The following is a 15,449-nucleotide window of genomic DNA, read 5'->3' as shown; positions in this document are numbered from 1 at the left end:
TTTCTGAAAACAAGAGTCCAGAAATTTTGTAAGGAATAAATAAGATAACTCCGGGCAGAATAAAAAGTCGTACAAGAAAGGAAAAGTAATCATAGTATACTAGTGGTTGAACTACAGTAGTACACAGTATATAGTAGTATATAAGCTAAGCTAAGCTAAGCTAAGTCACTTCAGTCGTGTCCGACTCTGTGCGACCCCATAGACTGCAGCCCACCAGGCTCCCCCGTCCCTGGGATTCTCCAGGCAAGAATACTGGAGTGGGTTGCCATTTCCTTCTCCAGTGCATGAAAGTGAAGAGTGAAATTGAAGTCGCTCAGTCTTGTCTGACTCCTAGCGACCCCATGGACTGCAGCCTACCAGGCTCCTCCGTCCATGGGATTTTCCAGGCAAGAGTACTGGAGGGGGGTGCCATTGCCTTCTCCGATAGTCATATATAAATAAATACTACTTATAGTTCCCAGGTCCGGCTACTTATAGTTCCCAGGAGACACAGAAGACGCGGGTTCGATCCCTGGATCGGGTATATCCCCTGGAGGAGGGCATGGCAACCCGTTCCAGTATTCTTGCCTGGAGAATCTCCCGGACAGAGGAGCTTGGTGTGCTACAATCCATAGGATCACAAAGAGCTGGACACGACTGAAGTGACTGAGGACATGCGCGCACAAGCAACATAATGTAAACACTAAATCTGATCCAATCATAATTAAGAACTTTTTGGCCAACCCATAATATAACTCTATTGGAAGAATGAGGGAAAGGAAATGCTTGTGTGAAGAGAGCTGTTTGTGTTTGTAAGAGAGGTGTTTTGAAGCTTCCTACAAAGAGGAGACAATATCCCCAAATTAAAGCTCCATTATGGCTCAGTTGGTAAAGAATCAGCCTGCAATGCAGGAGACCTGGGTTCCATCCCTGGGTTGGGAAGATCCCCTGTAGAAGAAAATGGCAACCCACTCCAGAATTCTTGCCTGGAAAATTCCATGGAGAGAGGAGCCAGGCAGGCTACAGTCCATGGGATCACAAAGAGTCAGACGTGACTGCGTGACTATCACTTTTTTTTTTTTTTAATCATCATGTGAAAATTAACAAATAGAACCTCATTTGAAAAATGGACTTGGGAGGCTGGACTCCACCAAATGTTTGGTATCTGAAGTATCCTAAGGTATAAAAAACAGTTTTCCTTTAGTCAGTATTCCTTTTGCACAGCTACTTTGGAAACAGTCTCACAGTTCCCCAAACAGTAAACAAATTTACCATATGACCCAACAATTTCACTCCAAGGTTTATATTGAAGAGAAATGAAGGCAGATGTCCAGACAAAAACTTGTACATAAATGTTTACAGCAGCATTATTGGTAACAGCCAAAAGTGGAAACAACTCAAATATCAATCAACTGAAAAAATAAAAATGTGCTATATCCATATAACAGAATATTGTGTATGCATGTGCTCAGTAGTGTCTGAGTCTTGGCAACCTCCTAGACTGTATTGCTGCCGCTGCTGCTAAAGCACATCGGTTGTGTCCAACTCTGTGCGACCCCAGAGACGGCAGCCCACCAGGCTCCTCCATCCCTGGGATTCTCCAGGCAATCCACTGGAGTGGATTGCCATTTCCTTCTCCAGTGCATGAAAGTGAAAAGTGAAAGGGAAGTCGCTCAGTCGTGTCCGACTCCTCGTGACCCCATGGACTATAACGCACCAGGCTCCTGCATCCATGGGATTTCCCAGGCAAGAGTACTGGACTGGGTTGCCATTGCCTTCTCCCCTAGACTGTATTACTCAGGTATAAAAAGGAATAAGTACAGAAACATGCTACAACATGGACCAATCTTGAAAGTTTATGCTAAGTGAAGGAAGCCAGTTACAAAGACTACATATTATATGATCGAATTTATGTCCAGAGTAGGTAAATCTAAAGATAGAAAGTATATTAGTGGTTGCTTAGATATGGGGAGCATGACATCCAGTACCATCACTTCATGGCAAATAGATGGGCAAACAATGGAAACAGTGACAGACTTTATTTTGGGGGGCTTCAAAAATCACTGAAGATGGTGACTGCAGCCATGAAATTAAAAGATGCTTACTCCTTGGGAGAAAAGCTATGACCAACCTAGACAGCATATTAAAAGGCAGAGACATTACTTTACCAACAAAGGTCCGTCTAGTCAAAGGTATGGTTTTTCCAGTGGTCATGTATGGATGTGAGAGTTGGACTATAAAGAAAGCTGAACACCAAAGAACTGATGCTTTTGAACTGTGGTGTTGGAGAAGATTCTTGAGAGTCCCTTGGACAGCAAGGAGATCCAACGAGTCCATCCTAAAGGAAATTAGTCCTGAATATTCATTGGAAGGACTGATGCTGAAGCTGAAACTCCAATACCTTGGCCACCTGATGAGAAGAACAGACTCATTGGAAAAGACCCTGATGCTGGGAAAGATTGAAGGTGGAAGAAGGTGACGACAGAGGATGAAATGGTTGGATGGGATCACCAACGCGATGGACATGAGTTTGAGTAAGCTTCGGGAGTTGGTGATGGACAAGGAAGCCTGGAATGCTGCAGCTCATGGGGTTGCAAAGAGTCGGACATGACTGAACTGAACTGAACTAAAAGATGGGGAGAATGAAGGCTGAATTGATAGTTATAAATATCCACAATATGATTAAGAAAAAGATAATCAACCTAAAACAAAAAAGCAATAATGACATAAGAAAATAAATAATTTATAAAATAAATAAAAGAATTCCCTTGTGGTCCAGTGGTCCACTGAAGGGGACTGGGGTTCAATCCCAGGTTGGGGACCAAGGTTCCCAAAACCTCCACCACATGAAGAAAACAACAAAAGACTTAATAAATGTTATCAAGTAAAATAAATAAGCAAAGTTAAAATAATATTTTTTCATTCTTTAGAACAGGCAAAGACTAAAAGATGGATGAGGTTTCTAAATGAAAACAGGCACTCTGATAGAATTAGACCTTTTCCCCCCATATCTAAAATGAGGATATTTCTGCCCACCATTGACAGCTTTCATAATATTCAGTAAAATAATAAAATTACAATGTTTGAAATACTCCCCTAATCAAAAAAATGTGCATACATTTAATAAAAATTAGCTCTTACTTTTCAGCTGGAGCTCTTGGGGAGGATAGATTAGTAAAGTGGACTCAACTAATAGAACAGTTTTGGACAACCTGGAATAATCAATCCAATTCAAACTTTTCATTCTCTCTGACTCTTTCAACAACTCCAATTCTAAACAATTCTTCACTAGACAAATGTGAAAACATTTCAACTGAGATAAAGCCTGCACAGAAAATTTTCCCAAAAATTTCTGGCCTGAAAAAAAGTGTGTTAGTTACTCAGTGCTGCCCCACTCTTGCTCCTCTATCCATGGGATTCTCCAGGCAAGAATGCTGGAGTGGCTGTAGTCATTCCCTTTTCCAGGGATCTTCCCGACCCAGGAATCGAATCCGATCTTCTGCATTGCAGACGGATTCTGTACCCACATATTCTGATCTTCTATTCCTCCTCAGTTCACTACCTTCCATCTTAGAACAAAACCCCTCCCTATTAGCTCAACCCTCCCAGCAACCCTCTCACCTTTCACCCTAGGGATGTCATCAAACTTCCACCCCCAACTTTGACTGAAGACCTTTTCTTTCAACTAAATATGTTTCCTGTGTGTCCGCAGAAAGGCATGCTGCCTTCCTCTACCACCTTGGCTTCTCCAAACCCTGTACCGTTCCCTGAAATCGCTCCTGCTGCTGCTGCCGCTAAGTCGCTTCAGTCTTGTCCGACTCTGTGCGACCCCGTGAACTGTAGCCCACCAGGCTCCTCCATCCATGGGATTTTCCAGGCAAGAGTTCTGGAGTGGGGTGCCGTTGCCTTCTCCGCCTGCTCCCAACTCCCTAAAGGAGGCCTCCTTTTGCGGTATGGACATTGCACCTTTTTAAATATGGCTGCGCCCCCGTGAAGTTTTGTACCTCCCGCGTACCAGCGGCAAAGCCAAGGCGTACATATTTGGATTTAGTGCGCCTTACTTGAAGGACACCAGTATTCCGCCGAGATGGACTAGAGCATGCTCATTCCCCTTTGCAACGCTAGCGATTGGCGTAACAATCGCTACAAGACAAGTTTTGTAGGGCAGGAAAACTGGTTGTACGGCTGGCCTTCCAAAATGGCGGGCCCCATATATACCAGCTAATAGGGTGCCGCCATACTCTTGTCATAGTGTCTTTAAAAGACGGGAAAGCTGAACGGAATTTTCGTTGGTATTAGGACGCCCCGGGGTGACGGTTGTCAGCCTGCAGACTCGGGTGCTATAGAGAATAAACTTGACCTGCGAAGTGGAACAGCCGGGCTTGTGACTCTGAAGAAAGTGATGGACTGTGCCTATTGCTACCCACCCAGCGGTGCGTGAAGAATCTATTAAGGGGTCTGTTTCGCTTTCTGGGAGCAGAATCAGGTTGAGCTTTGTGTAGATATGAGCTTTGAGGTAAGGGCGGCCTATGGGGAGTCTTTAGGAGGAGCAAGCCCTTGTTGGGGAGGGGATGCATTCCGTTAATGAGGGAACAGAATGGTCAGAAATGAGGCAGCCCTGGGGGTCAGGGTATTGCAGTAGCGTGGACAGATTTGGGGTGGCTTGGGGTTAGCATTTATGGAAGAGGTCAGTGACTGTGCGGGCTTGGAGGCAAACCAGTGTTTGGCATGGTTTAGGGGGGTAGTCAGTGATTGGGATGCACTTAGGGGATAGGTCAGTGATTTGGGGCATCCTTCGGGGGAATGTTATTGATTGGGGGTGAATGAGGAGGTGCTGGAGGAAGTTAGAAATTGCGTTTGAGAGTGTGTCAGAGCCTGAAAACGTCTTCTGGAGGAAGATCAGTTCTTAGGACAGCCTTAGAGGGATGTCAGTGATTGGAGCTTTCCTGGAGGAAGGTCAGTGACTGGGGAATCTTTGGGCATAAGTCAATGATTGAGACGTCTTTGGGGATGTTCTCTCATGGAAGTGTCCACAATGGCAGGTTCGTGATTCAGACATCCTTGGTTGGCAGTTCAGTGTTTTTGATGTTCTTGGCTTAGGCGAATATTTGTGATGTACTTAGTGGGAGGTTCAGTGTTTGGAATATCCTTCTGGGTGGCCTTGTAGGGAGGTTAGTGCTTGGAGCAACTGTTTCTTGTCTTGGAGTCCCCAGTGGTCACTGAGAGTCATAGGGATCTATGTGTTTGAGTCTGGATAAATGAATGATAATCTGTTAGAAGTCATGAACTATGAAATAGCCATGTGGTCCATATTTTGGGTATGATGTTGTTAGGCATTGATACACAAGAAATTTATGGGAGTTGGAACTTGAGAGATCTCTGCATTTTAGAGGACTTTGGTGTTTTAAAGCCCATTGACTTCTCATAGACTACATTACTGCCTTCATAAAAACCTGCTTTCCTCTGTCCTCTAAATCACCTCCTCCTCTCGCTGTCTTCACAGTGCTTTGTAATGATCAAGATTTACATAAAAGCTAAGGTTAAATGCTTATTCTGAAGGATGTGGTATCTGCCCCTCTAATTTTCAAACTTACTGCATATTTCTCTGGGATCCTTCCTTTTTTCATCCTTCTGATGCATGAGAGGACTTTCCTACATCCAAAATCTTGGTAACCAGAAATACACATTGTTAAAATTTTGATATGTTTCCTTTTCCAATTATTTTCTATGACTCATTTTATTACAAAAATGTGATAACAGTGCATAAATAGCTTATAATTTGGCTTTTTAAAGAAACTTCAAAACCTTCAAAAAATGAAAACCTTATATGGTAAAATTGTTTCAGATTACTGACTTTTGGTACAAAGTCTTATTGATAGCTGCATAGTATTCTACAATGTGAATCTCCTTGCAGTGTTGACTGAAGTTATATTCTTTGCACTAATTTGGATAGACATGACTTTGAAATATTCACATAGGTCTGGACATTGCTTGTTAAGTTTATGCCTAGATCTTATCTATGTTTGCTGCCATTGCAAACAGCTTCTCTTTCTTTTGAACCTTCAATTATTTTTATTTTATAGGTATAAAAGTAATCAACTTTTTTTCTCTTCCATAGCCTTACTGAGGAGAAGGCAATGGCACCCCACTCCAGTACTCTTGCCTGGCAAATCCCATAGATGGAGGAGCTTGGTAGGCTGCAGTCCATGGGGTTGTGAAGAGTCAGATGTGACTGAGCGACTTCCCTTTCACTTTTCACTTGCATGCATTGGAGAAGGAAATGGCAACCCACTCCAGTGTTTTTGCCTGGAGAATCCCAGGGATGGGGGGAGCCTGGTGGGCTGCCATCTATGGGGTCTCACAGAGTTGGACATGACTGAAGTGACTTAGCAACAGCAGCAGCAGCATAGCCTTACTGAACTCCTTTTATTACTAATGTGTTTAAACTGATCCTTTTTTAGGTTTTCCAGGTGAGCAGTCAGAACACCTGCAGATAAATTTAACTCAGAGAAAAGAATATGGACTTCAGATTTGGGCAGACCTAGGTTTTTATCCATATTCTGCCACTTACTACATTTCTCAACCTATGCTGCTTTTCCCATTTGGTTAAAAAACTACCAGTACTAACTATTCAAAAACTTAGAATACCTAGCACATAGTAAGTACCCAAGAGAGGTTAGCAAGCACTATTCCAGTACACACACACACACTTACATGCACAAATGCTTCCCAGATGGCTCTGGTGATAAAGAACTCACCTTCCAATGCAGGAGACATAAGAGACTTGGGTTTGATCCCTGGGCAGGAAGATCCCCTGGAGGAGGGCATGGCAACCCACTCCGGTATTCTTGCCTAGAGAATCCCATGGACAGAAGAGCCTGACAGGCTATAGTCCATAGGGTCGCAACGAATTGGACATGACTGAAGCAACTTAGCACACACACATACACACACATATATATACTGTTTCTCTGGATTTTAGCCTTTTAAAAATTTAGTTTTTTTAAAAAAATTCTTTATAGTGACCCTTCTCTAAATGTAGATTTAGTTTTGAATACAGTTTTAGCACAATTACATAATTTAATGAAGATAGCTTTGTTGCTTGTGTTTCTTGCTTGTACAATAGACCATCAGGTAGTATATGGTACTTTTTTCCTCCTTAAACTATCACATTAACCTATCACCACATACAAATAAAAACTCATACAACTCAGAAAAATATTGTGCTCCCAGTTATAGTTTGTCACAGGAGTGAATTTCTGTAATCCCCCAGGTCGTGACTTCCTGGGATGAAACAGTTCCAGTGAGGGAAGGAACTGAAGGTGCCAGAGCAGCCTGGCGTCCTTCACCAGAGACTCTGTACTGGAGCTGCAGGGAGGCAGCCAGAACCAACAACAGAGCAGATACGAGAGGTGCTGGCTGAACCTAGGGCTCCAGAAAATGCCTGCATCCCAAGTGAGTAGTTTCCTGCATATTTATTTTCCTTTTGGCTTTCTAGTGAATTTAGGAGGTTAAATACATATATTAAGAGAAAATGTTTATTCAGTATTCATGAAGGCTACTCTATACCAGACACAGCATGGAAAGATGAATGTCTGAATTCAGAAAAAAATACTGAGACAAAAGATCAACTTCACAGTAAAGTTTATAAATTTATAATATTTATAAATAAGAATTTATAAATCATATGTTTATATAAATTGTTTGAAGTTAGAACATGGATTATAGCCTGTGAGGCGCTAACTGTTCAGTAAAATTGAGCACATGGCAGTCCTGTGCACCAGCCCTGGCGGTCCAGGAGTTAAGACTGTGCTTCCACTGCAGGGGGCATGAGTTTGACCCCTGGTTGGTAAACTAACACCCCACCATGCCTCACAGTGTGCCAAAATAAATAAATAAACTTGTCTCTGGTATCCCCTGTTTTTCCACTTATCTATTGTTGCCTTGTTAGTCACCCCAAAATCTAGTGGTAAACATTTATAATCCTCATGGATACAGTGGGTATAAATATTCTGTCTACACACAGTTTTTGTGTGACACTGAATTCTAGGATGGATCTTCGAGTGTTTACATGTGTCCCATTAGTTATGGTTGTTTCCAGAGAGCTTATGTAGGAGCAAGACATTACAAATTTTGGAAAAAAAAAAAAAATTAAGTATCCTGGAGTATTTTTTTGGATACATAATACTTTTGTTCTATAATGAGTGAGAATTTCTTAAACATTACAAATGGTGACACAAATATACTAGCTTACAGATATGTACAATGTACTACTTTATGCTTCAAAAATGCAGGCAGGTATATATGTGTGTATATATATATAATTTTAGATCTAATGAACAATTCAGTGGGCCATATGGGCCCTATGGTGATGGCGTGTATCTTTTCAGGTTTCAAAGACCATCCTCAGTTTCAGTGCTTTGCTATAAGAGCTCAACAGTACTCAGCAAAGCATTTATTCTCATGGTTATGATTTATTACAACAAAAGGATACAGATTAAAATCAGCAACAGAGAACGGTGCGTAAGGCCAGGTCTAGAAGACACCAGGCAGAAGCTTCCTGTTGTCTCAATGAAGTCACATGGATTTTGTTTCCTGTTCTCAACAATGATTTGTAAGAACACATCTCGTGTGTGTGCTCAGTTGCTTCAGTTGTGTCCGACTCTTTGCGACCCTATGGACTGTAGCCCACCAGACTCGCTCTGTCCATGGGATTCGCCAGGCAAGAATACTGGAGTGGGCTGTGCCCTCCTCCAGGGGATCTTCCTGACCTGGGGATCGAACCCGAGTCGCTTACATCTCCTTCATTGGCAGGCAGGTTCTTTGGTTCTTTACCACTAGCGCCACCTGGGAAGCCCAACAACACATCTCCGGTATTGCTAATTAGTGTCTAGGCTTTTTATTTGCAGTGGGTCACACAGGGAAGGCTGACTCTATCAGTGGCTGACATTGGTGTCCAGCCTGTGGACAACTTCAGAAGTCAAGCAACTTCCAGAAGTTGCTACAATGTGGCTCAAGACCTCTAATATAAATCACATTGATAGTATTAGTGAAGCTTAAGATATTCTCAGTGTCAAAGTTTCATATAGTCCAGAAGTTTAGAGAGTTAAACCCATATGTCCCCCATCAGACCTTTTTCTTTACCTGCAAGATAAATAATCCAGACACTTTTATGTATATTCTTTCAACCTCCTGTGTCAGTACTCACATATGTAAATGTGTATTTGTATGAATTTGAGTTGAGGACCCATGACTCAAACTCAGTGATTCTCTAGAAGACCTCACAGGACTCAAAAGAGCAATGTGTTATATTTCTCTCTCTGTAAGCTAGTGTGTTCCTTCAGGGTAAAAGAAAGTCTCTTATAAAGGAATGCTTAATACATTGTCTGTCATAGGTGCATACACATAGGCTGTAGGTGGTTTCCAGATTAAAGATTTAAGGATGTTCTCTGTTCTATTCCTCTTTTGTGAATGGATGAACATGTGAGTCTCAGGATGATTGAACAGAAGCACAGGCAGAAGACACCCGGCAGAAGCTTCCTGTTGTCTCAATGAAGTCATATGGATTTTGTTTCCTTTTCCCAACAATGATTTGTAAGAACACATCTCGTGTGTGTGCTAGTTGCTTCAGTTTTAAATTTAAAAAAAATTGGCTTTTCCTACAAAGTAAAATGCAAAACTTGTTACACAGAAAGCAGTCAAATAGCTCATCATGGGAAAACTTACAGGAAAACTTCTGAGACATTCCTATTTATCTTCATAGTAGTAATCAATGATAATTCCTTTAGAATGAATAGAAATGTTCTATTACAGGGCTCGGTGTCATTCAAGGATGTGGCTGTGGTTTTCACCTAGGAGGAATGGCAGCTACTGGACCCCCTTCAGAAGAACTTGTATTAAGATGTGATGCTGGAAAATTTTATCAACTTAGTATCAGTGGGTAAGAAGAGCATTCTGGGTACTGTAGGCAGTGGACTGCCTTTTCTTTCTCAGGGATGAAAGGGGTGGAGTCTTACAACTGCCTTACTTTTCTAGACTTGAGTTTCATACATCAAAGATTTTAGTACTTTCTTGCCTCTTAGTTTCCTTCTCCCACTCCCAAAGCAAAAGTCCTTTACTTGGCCAAGCTGGAATTTGTTCAACCCCTTAAATATAACCTTATTCTACAGAGGACTTGTATTTGGGTCTGTGGGTCCTCTGTAATTCCCCTTGAGTAGGGTATGATGTGCTGTGAAAGTGCTGCACTCAGTATGTCAGCAAATTTGGAAAACTCAGCAGTGGCCACAGGACTGGAAAAGGTCAGTTTTCATTCCAATCCCAAAGAAAGGCAATGCCAAAGAATGCTCAAACTACAGCACAATTGCACTCATCTCACACGCTAGTAAAGTAATGCTCAAAATTCTCCAAGCCAGGCTTCAGCAATATGTGAACTGTGAACTTCCTGATGTTCAAGTTTTAGAAAAGGCAGAGGAACCAGAGATCAAATTGCCAACATCTGCTGGATCATGGAAAAAGTAAGAGAGTTCCAGAAAAACATCTATTTCTGCTTTATTCACTATGCCAAAGCCTTTGACTGTGTGGATCACAATAAATGGTGGACAATTCTGAAAGAGATGGGAATACCAGACCACCTGATCTGCCTCTTGAGAAATTTGTATGCAGGTCAGGAAGCAACAGTTAGAACTGGACATGGAACAACAGACTGTTTCCAAATAGGAAAAGGAGTACCTCAAGGCTGTATATTGTCACCCAGCTATTTAACTTATATGCAGAGTACATCATGAGAAACGCTGGACTGGAAGAAGCACAAGCTGGAATCAAGATTGCTGGGAGAAATATCAATAACCTCAGATATGCAGATGACACCACCCTTATAGCAGAAAGTGAAGAGGAACTAAAAAGCCTCTTGATGAAGGTGAAAGAGGAGAGTGAAAAAGTTGGCTTAAAGCTCAACATTCAGAAAACGAAGATCATGGCATCCGGTCCCATCACTTCATGGGAAATAGATGGGGAAACAGTGGAAACAGTGTCAGACTTTATTTTTTTGGGCTCCAAAATCACTGCAGATGGTGACTGCAACCATGAAATTAAAAGATGCTTACTCCGTGGAAGGAAAGTTATGACCAACCTAGATAGCATATTCAAAAGCAGAGACATTACTTTGCCAACAAAGGTTCGTCTAGTCAAGGCTATGGTTTTTCCTGTGGTCATGTATGGATGTGAGAGTTGGGACTGTGAAGAAGGCTGAGCGCTGAAGAATTGATGCTTTTGAACTGTGGTGTTGGAGAAGACTTTTGAGAGTCCCTTGGACTGCGAGGAGATCCAACCAATCCATTCTGAAGGAGATCAGCCCTGGGATTTCTTTGGAAGGAATGATGCTAAAGCTGAAACTCCAGTACTTTGGCCACCTCGTGCGAAGAGTTGACTCATTGGAAAAGACTCTGATGCTGGGAGGGATTGGGGGCAGGAGGAGAAGGGGACGACAGAGGATGAGATGGCTGGATGGCATCACTGACTTGATGGACGTGAGTCTGGGTGAACTCTGGGAACTGGTGATGGACAGGGAGGCCTGGCGTGCTGCGATTCATGGGGTCGCAAAGAGTCAGACACAACTGAGCAACTGAACTGAACTGAACTGAGGGTATGATGTTACCAAAGCACATGCATTCTACCAGTTGCAACAAGAAGCACCATGGATAACAGGAAAAAATCCAGAGTCAGACTCATCCCGGTAAGTGAAAAACCAGCTCCATGGGATAAATGGAAGTATCAATCTTTGTTGGCCAGAAAGAGGGAGACACCTCAAAAATATCTGGAGAAATCTTATTGAAATTTTTAAGCTCAGTATGACTCAGAACAGCTGACCTGAGTTCCCACCTAACGTGAACATTGACTCCTTTTCTCTTTTTCTTGGCTTGTGGAATCTTAGTTCCCTGACCACCAGGGATCCAACCCGGGCCCTTGGCAGTGAAAGTGCTGTGACTTCACATTTTAATCTCTCCATGTTAGGTCTCCTGCATTGGCAGGTAGATTCTTCACCACTGAGCCACCTGGGAAACCTGTATTAGGTCTCTTTTGCCTGGTTTAAAACACACACACACACATTTCTTTATTTTAGATATTCCGATCAGATCCCTTCCTTAGTCCATCTTGGAACTTGCTCTCCTAATTAATCTTTCTCTCTGTTATCCTCAGTGTACTTGCCTTCTCCTTGTCTCCATCTCCTCAATCCATGTTTATATTAATAGCTCTCTTTTCTTATATATTCAAGCATACATAAATTCTCCATTCTTCTCATTCTGTGTATCTCTCATGCCTCTCGTGCGTGAATGCTAAGTTGCTTCAGTCATGTCTGACTCTTTGTGACCCCATAGACTGTAGCCTGCCAGGCCCCTCTGTCCATGGGATTCTCCAGGCAAGAATACTGAAGTTGGTTGCCATGCCCTTCTCCAGGGGATCTCCCGGACCCAAGGATCGAACCTGCATCTCCTGCATTGGCAGGCGAGTTCTTTACCTCTATCATCACCTGGGAAGATGCTTATAGTTTATTCCTTTTTTCATCTTTAAATCTCCTTTTACTTATAAATGTCACAGACTTTAGGTTTATACTTACAGTCCCCCTTCCTCTTTTCTCTTTGGCCTTTCCTGAGATTCTCTTCCTTCTGTTACATGGTCATTGTGGATTCACTGGTCTGTTTCTAGAAGACACCTGGCAAGTTGATAATTACAGAGACTGGCACGAAATAAACCATGGCAACCTGGAAACTACGGAGAGTCACCACAGAGATAATGCATTTGGAAAAGCATCTTCTCTGAGCTTAAACCTTGAAGTTTCTTTAGCACAAGTATCTCATATACCTGACATACTTGGGAAATACTTGAAACCTAATCTAGAGTGTATTACTCAGAATAAAAGCTATTCAAGAAATGAAGTGGGATTTAATCAATATTACAAGTTATTTCTTTATACTAAGCATGAGAAAATTCTTAATAGACAAAAATACGACGAATATAGTGAACACATTAAAGCTTTCAGCCATAAGTCACAGCTTCTTAAACACCGGAAAACTCAAATGGCAGAGAGACACTACAGCTGCACTGACTGTGGGAAAGCCTTTTCACGGAAGTCAGACCTCATTAAGAATCAGAGAACACACACCGGAGAGAAACCCTACGGGTGCAGTAGGTGTCAGAAAGCCTTCAGCCGGAAGTCCCATCTCATTTTACACCAGAGAACCCACACAGGAGAGAAGCCCTATGAGTGCAACAAATGTGGGAAAGCTTTTACTGGTAAGTCATGCCTTAATAAGCACCAGAGAACTCACACAGGAGAGACATAGTCTGAGTGCCGCATGTGTCAGAAAGGCTTCAGTGATGAGTCACAAGTCACATTACACCAAAGAACACACACAGGAGAGAAGTCCTACAGATGTGATGAATGTCAGAAAAGCTTCAGCAATAAGTCACAGCTCATTATTCATCAGAGATCTCACACAGGAGAGAAACCCTATGGTTGCCATGAATGCGGAAAGACATTTCCCCTTAAGTTTAGCCTCGTTTTACATCAAAAAACACATACAGGGGAAAAACCTTATGGATGCAATGAATGTGGGAAGGCCTTCATCCAGAGATCTGAGCTCATCAGACATCAGAGAACTCACACAGGAGAGAAACCTTATAATTGCAGTGAATGTGGAAAAGGCTTTAGTGTAAAGTCACTCCTCAACACTCACTGGAGAACTCATACAGGAGAGAAGCCCTATGGGTGCAATGAATGTGGAAAAACATTCTCCATCAAATTTAGTCTCATCCTATACCAAAGAACTCATACAGGTGAGAAACCCTACGAATGCCATCAGTGTCAGAAAGCTTTCACCCAAAAGTCACATCTCACTATTCATCAGAGGTCTCACACAGAAGAGAAACCCAACGAGTGCAGTGAATGCCACAAAGCCTTCAGCTGGAAGTCGTATCTCCTTATTCATCAGAGAATTCACTCTGGAGAGAAGCTTTATCAATGCCATGAATGTGGGAAAACTTTCTCCCACAAGTTTAGCCTCATCATTCATCAGAGAATCCATACAGGAGAGAAACCCTATGGATGCAGTGAATGTGGGAAAACTTTCCCTATGAAGTTTAGCATTGTTTTACATCAGAAAACACATATGGGAGAAAAACCCCATGAATGCCATGAGTGTCAAATCTTTTGCCCAGAAGTCACATCTTATTATACCTCAGAGAACTCACACAGGTGAGAAACATTACAGATGCAGTGAGTGCTGGAAAACTTTCTCCCACAAATTTAGCCTCATTTTACATCAGAAAACTCATCAAGAAAAGTCATGAAGAAAGTTAATATCCAAAAGTTGTCATTGAAAGGAAATAGCTCATTATACTCCAGAGTTTACATAGGAGTGAAACCTTAAGACTGAAGCAGATTTGGACACTTCTAGATTCATACCACGTTACTTTTATCAAACAATGGAACTACATAGAATGCCAGACAGGAGGAAATATCTTTCCCAATAAATGTCAATTGAACATAGCCTAGAGGGAACAAATAGGAACTTCTGTGTGTGTATTAATGGTGGGGATGTTGTTGGTATGAAATTCAGCTACAGAGAATTGACATTTAGGGGGAAAGTCATGCTTTCATGGTATCATTTATGAGGGAATTCATTTCCTGTAATTTTGATCTAATACACAGCATTACAGAAATTATTAAATATGTAAATAAATACAGTAGTTAGAAAACAAAGCAAAAATTATAGCAGAACACCATGTGAAAATACTAAGTGTTCTGTACCTATTTTAATAATAACATGATTTTTGTATTTGGGAATTGTGTGTGTGAGCATTAACGATTGTGACTCCCTAGTTCATGTGCTTAAATGTCATAAAATTTTACCACAGAATATCTGCACTGAGTCTTTGTATCATCATAATGCTACATGAATTATAACTGAACTACATGGTTCATTATTTTAGTAAAAGAATCTTATGACTCAATATCTTGCCACCTCTACCATGCCCCCACGGTATGCTTTATTAGTAAGTGGGCCTGGAAATTTCTGAGTCTTTCTTGAGTAAAACTTTTGTTTTCATTGATCCAAAGATGGAAAAATTGTCCCATGTATTAATAACGCTTAAGTGAAAATGCAGCACACAGTTGATTGCTTGACATATTTAAATGGAGAAGTGGGTACATAAAATATTAGTGTATCATACAACCAAAGGTACCTTAGATTGGATGAAATACAGTAGAAATCATCATCTTTATAATAGTCTTTCTTCTAAACCAGCCATATATTTAGGGTTTGAAGATGATGACTATTCATAGGTTTTATATACCCCCTTTGAATTCTGAACAGTTTGAGATAAAGTCCCTGGTATCAGAAGATAAAATTAAATATTAGCTTGAGTCCTGGTATTGCCTGATTGGATGTGTGGTTTGTTCCTAAGGACAAATA

At 41.6% G+C, this 15,449-nt stretch overlaps 1 long non-coding RNA gene and 1 pseudogene across 1 annotated transcript in view; one reads left to right on the top strand and one right to left on the bottom strand.

The window, feature by feature from the left end:
* The window catches only part of LOC147354395 (uncharacterized), a 30,469-nt gene that overhangs the window by 1,212 nt on the left and 13,808 nt on the right, over positions 1-15,449 (bottom strand). The gene's annotated exons all lie outside the window — the stretch shown is intronic.
* On the top strand, positions 9,710-14,474 carry LOC147354397 (uncharacterized; annotated as a pseudogene).

This window comes from Bos grunniens, chromosome 18, assembly GCF_055505025.1.
Source record: "Bos grunniens cultivar Pamir isolate PY7600 chromosome 18, Bosgru_T2T1.0, whole genome shotgun sequence".
Taxonomy (NCBI): Eukaryota; Metazoa; Chordata; class Mammalia; order Artiodactyla; family Bovidae; genus Bos; species Bos grunniens.
This window is presented reverse-complemented; position numbering and strand designations above follow the sequence as displayed.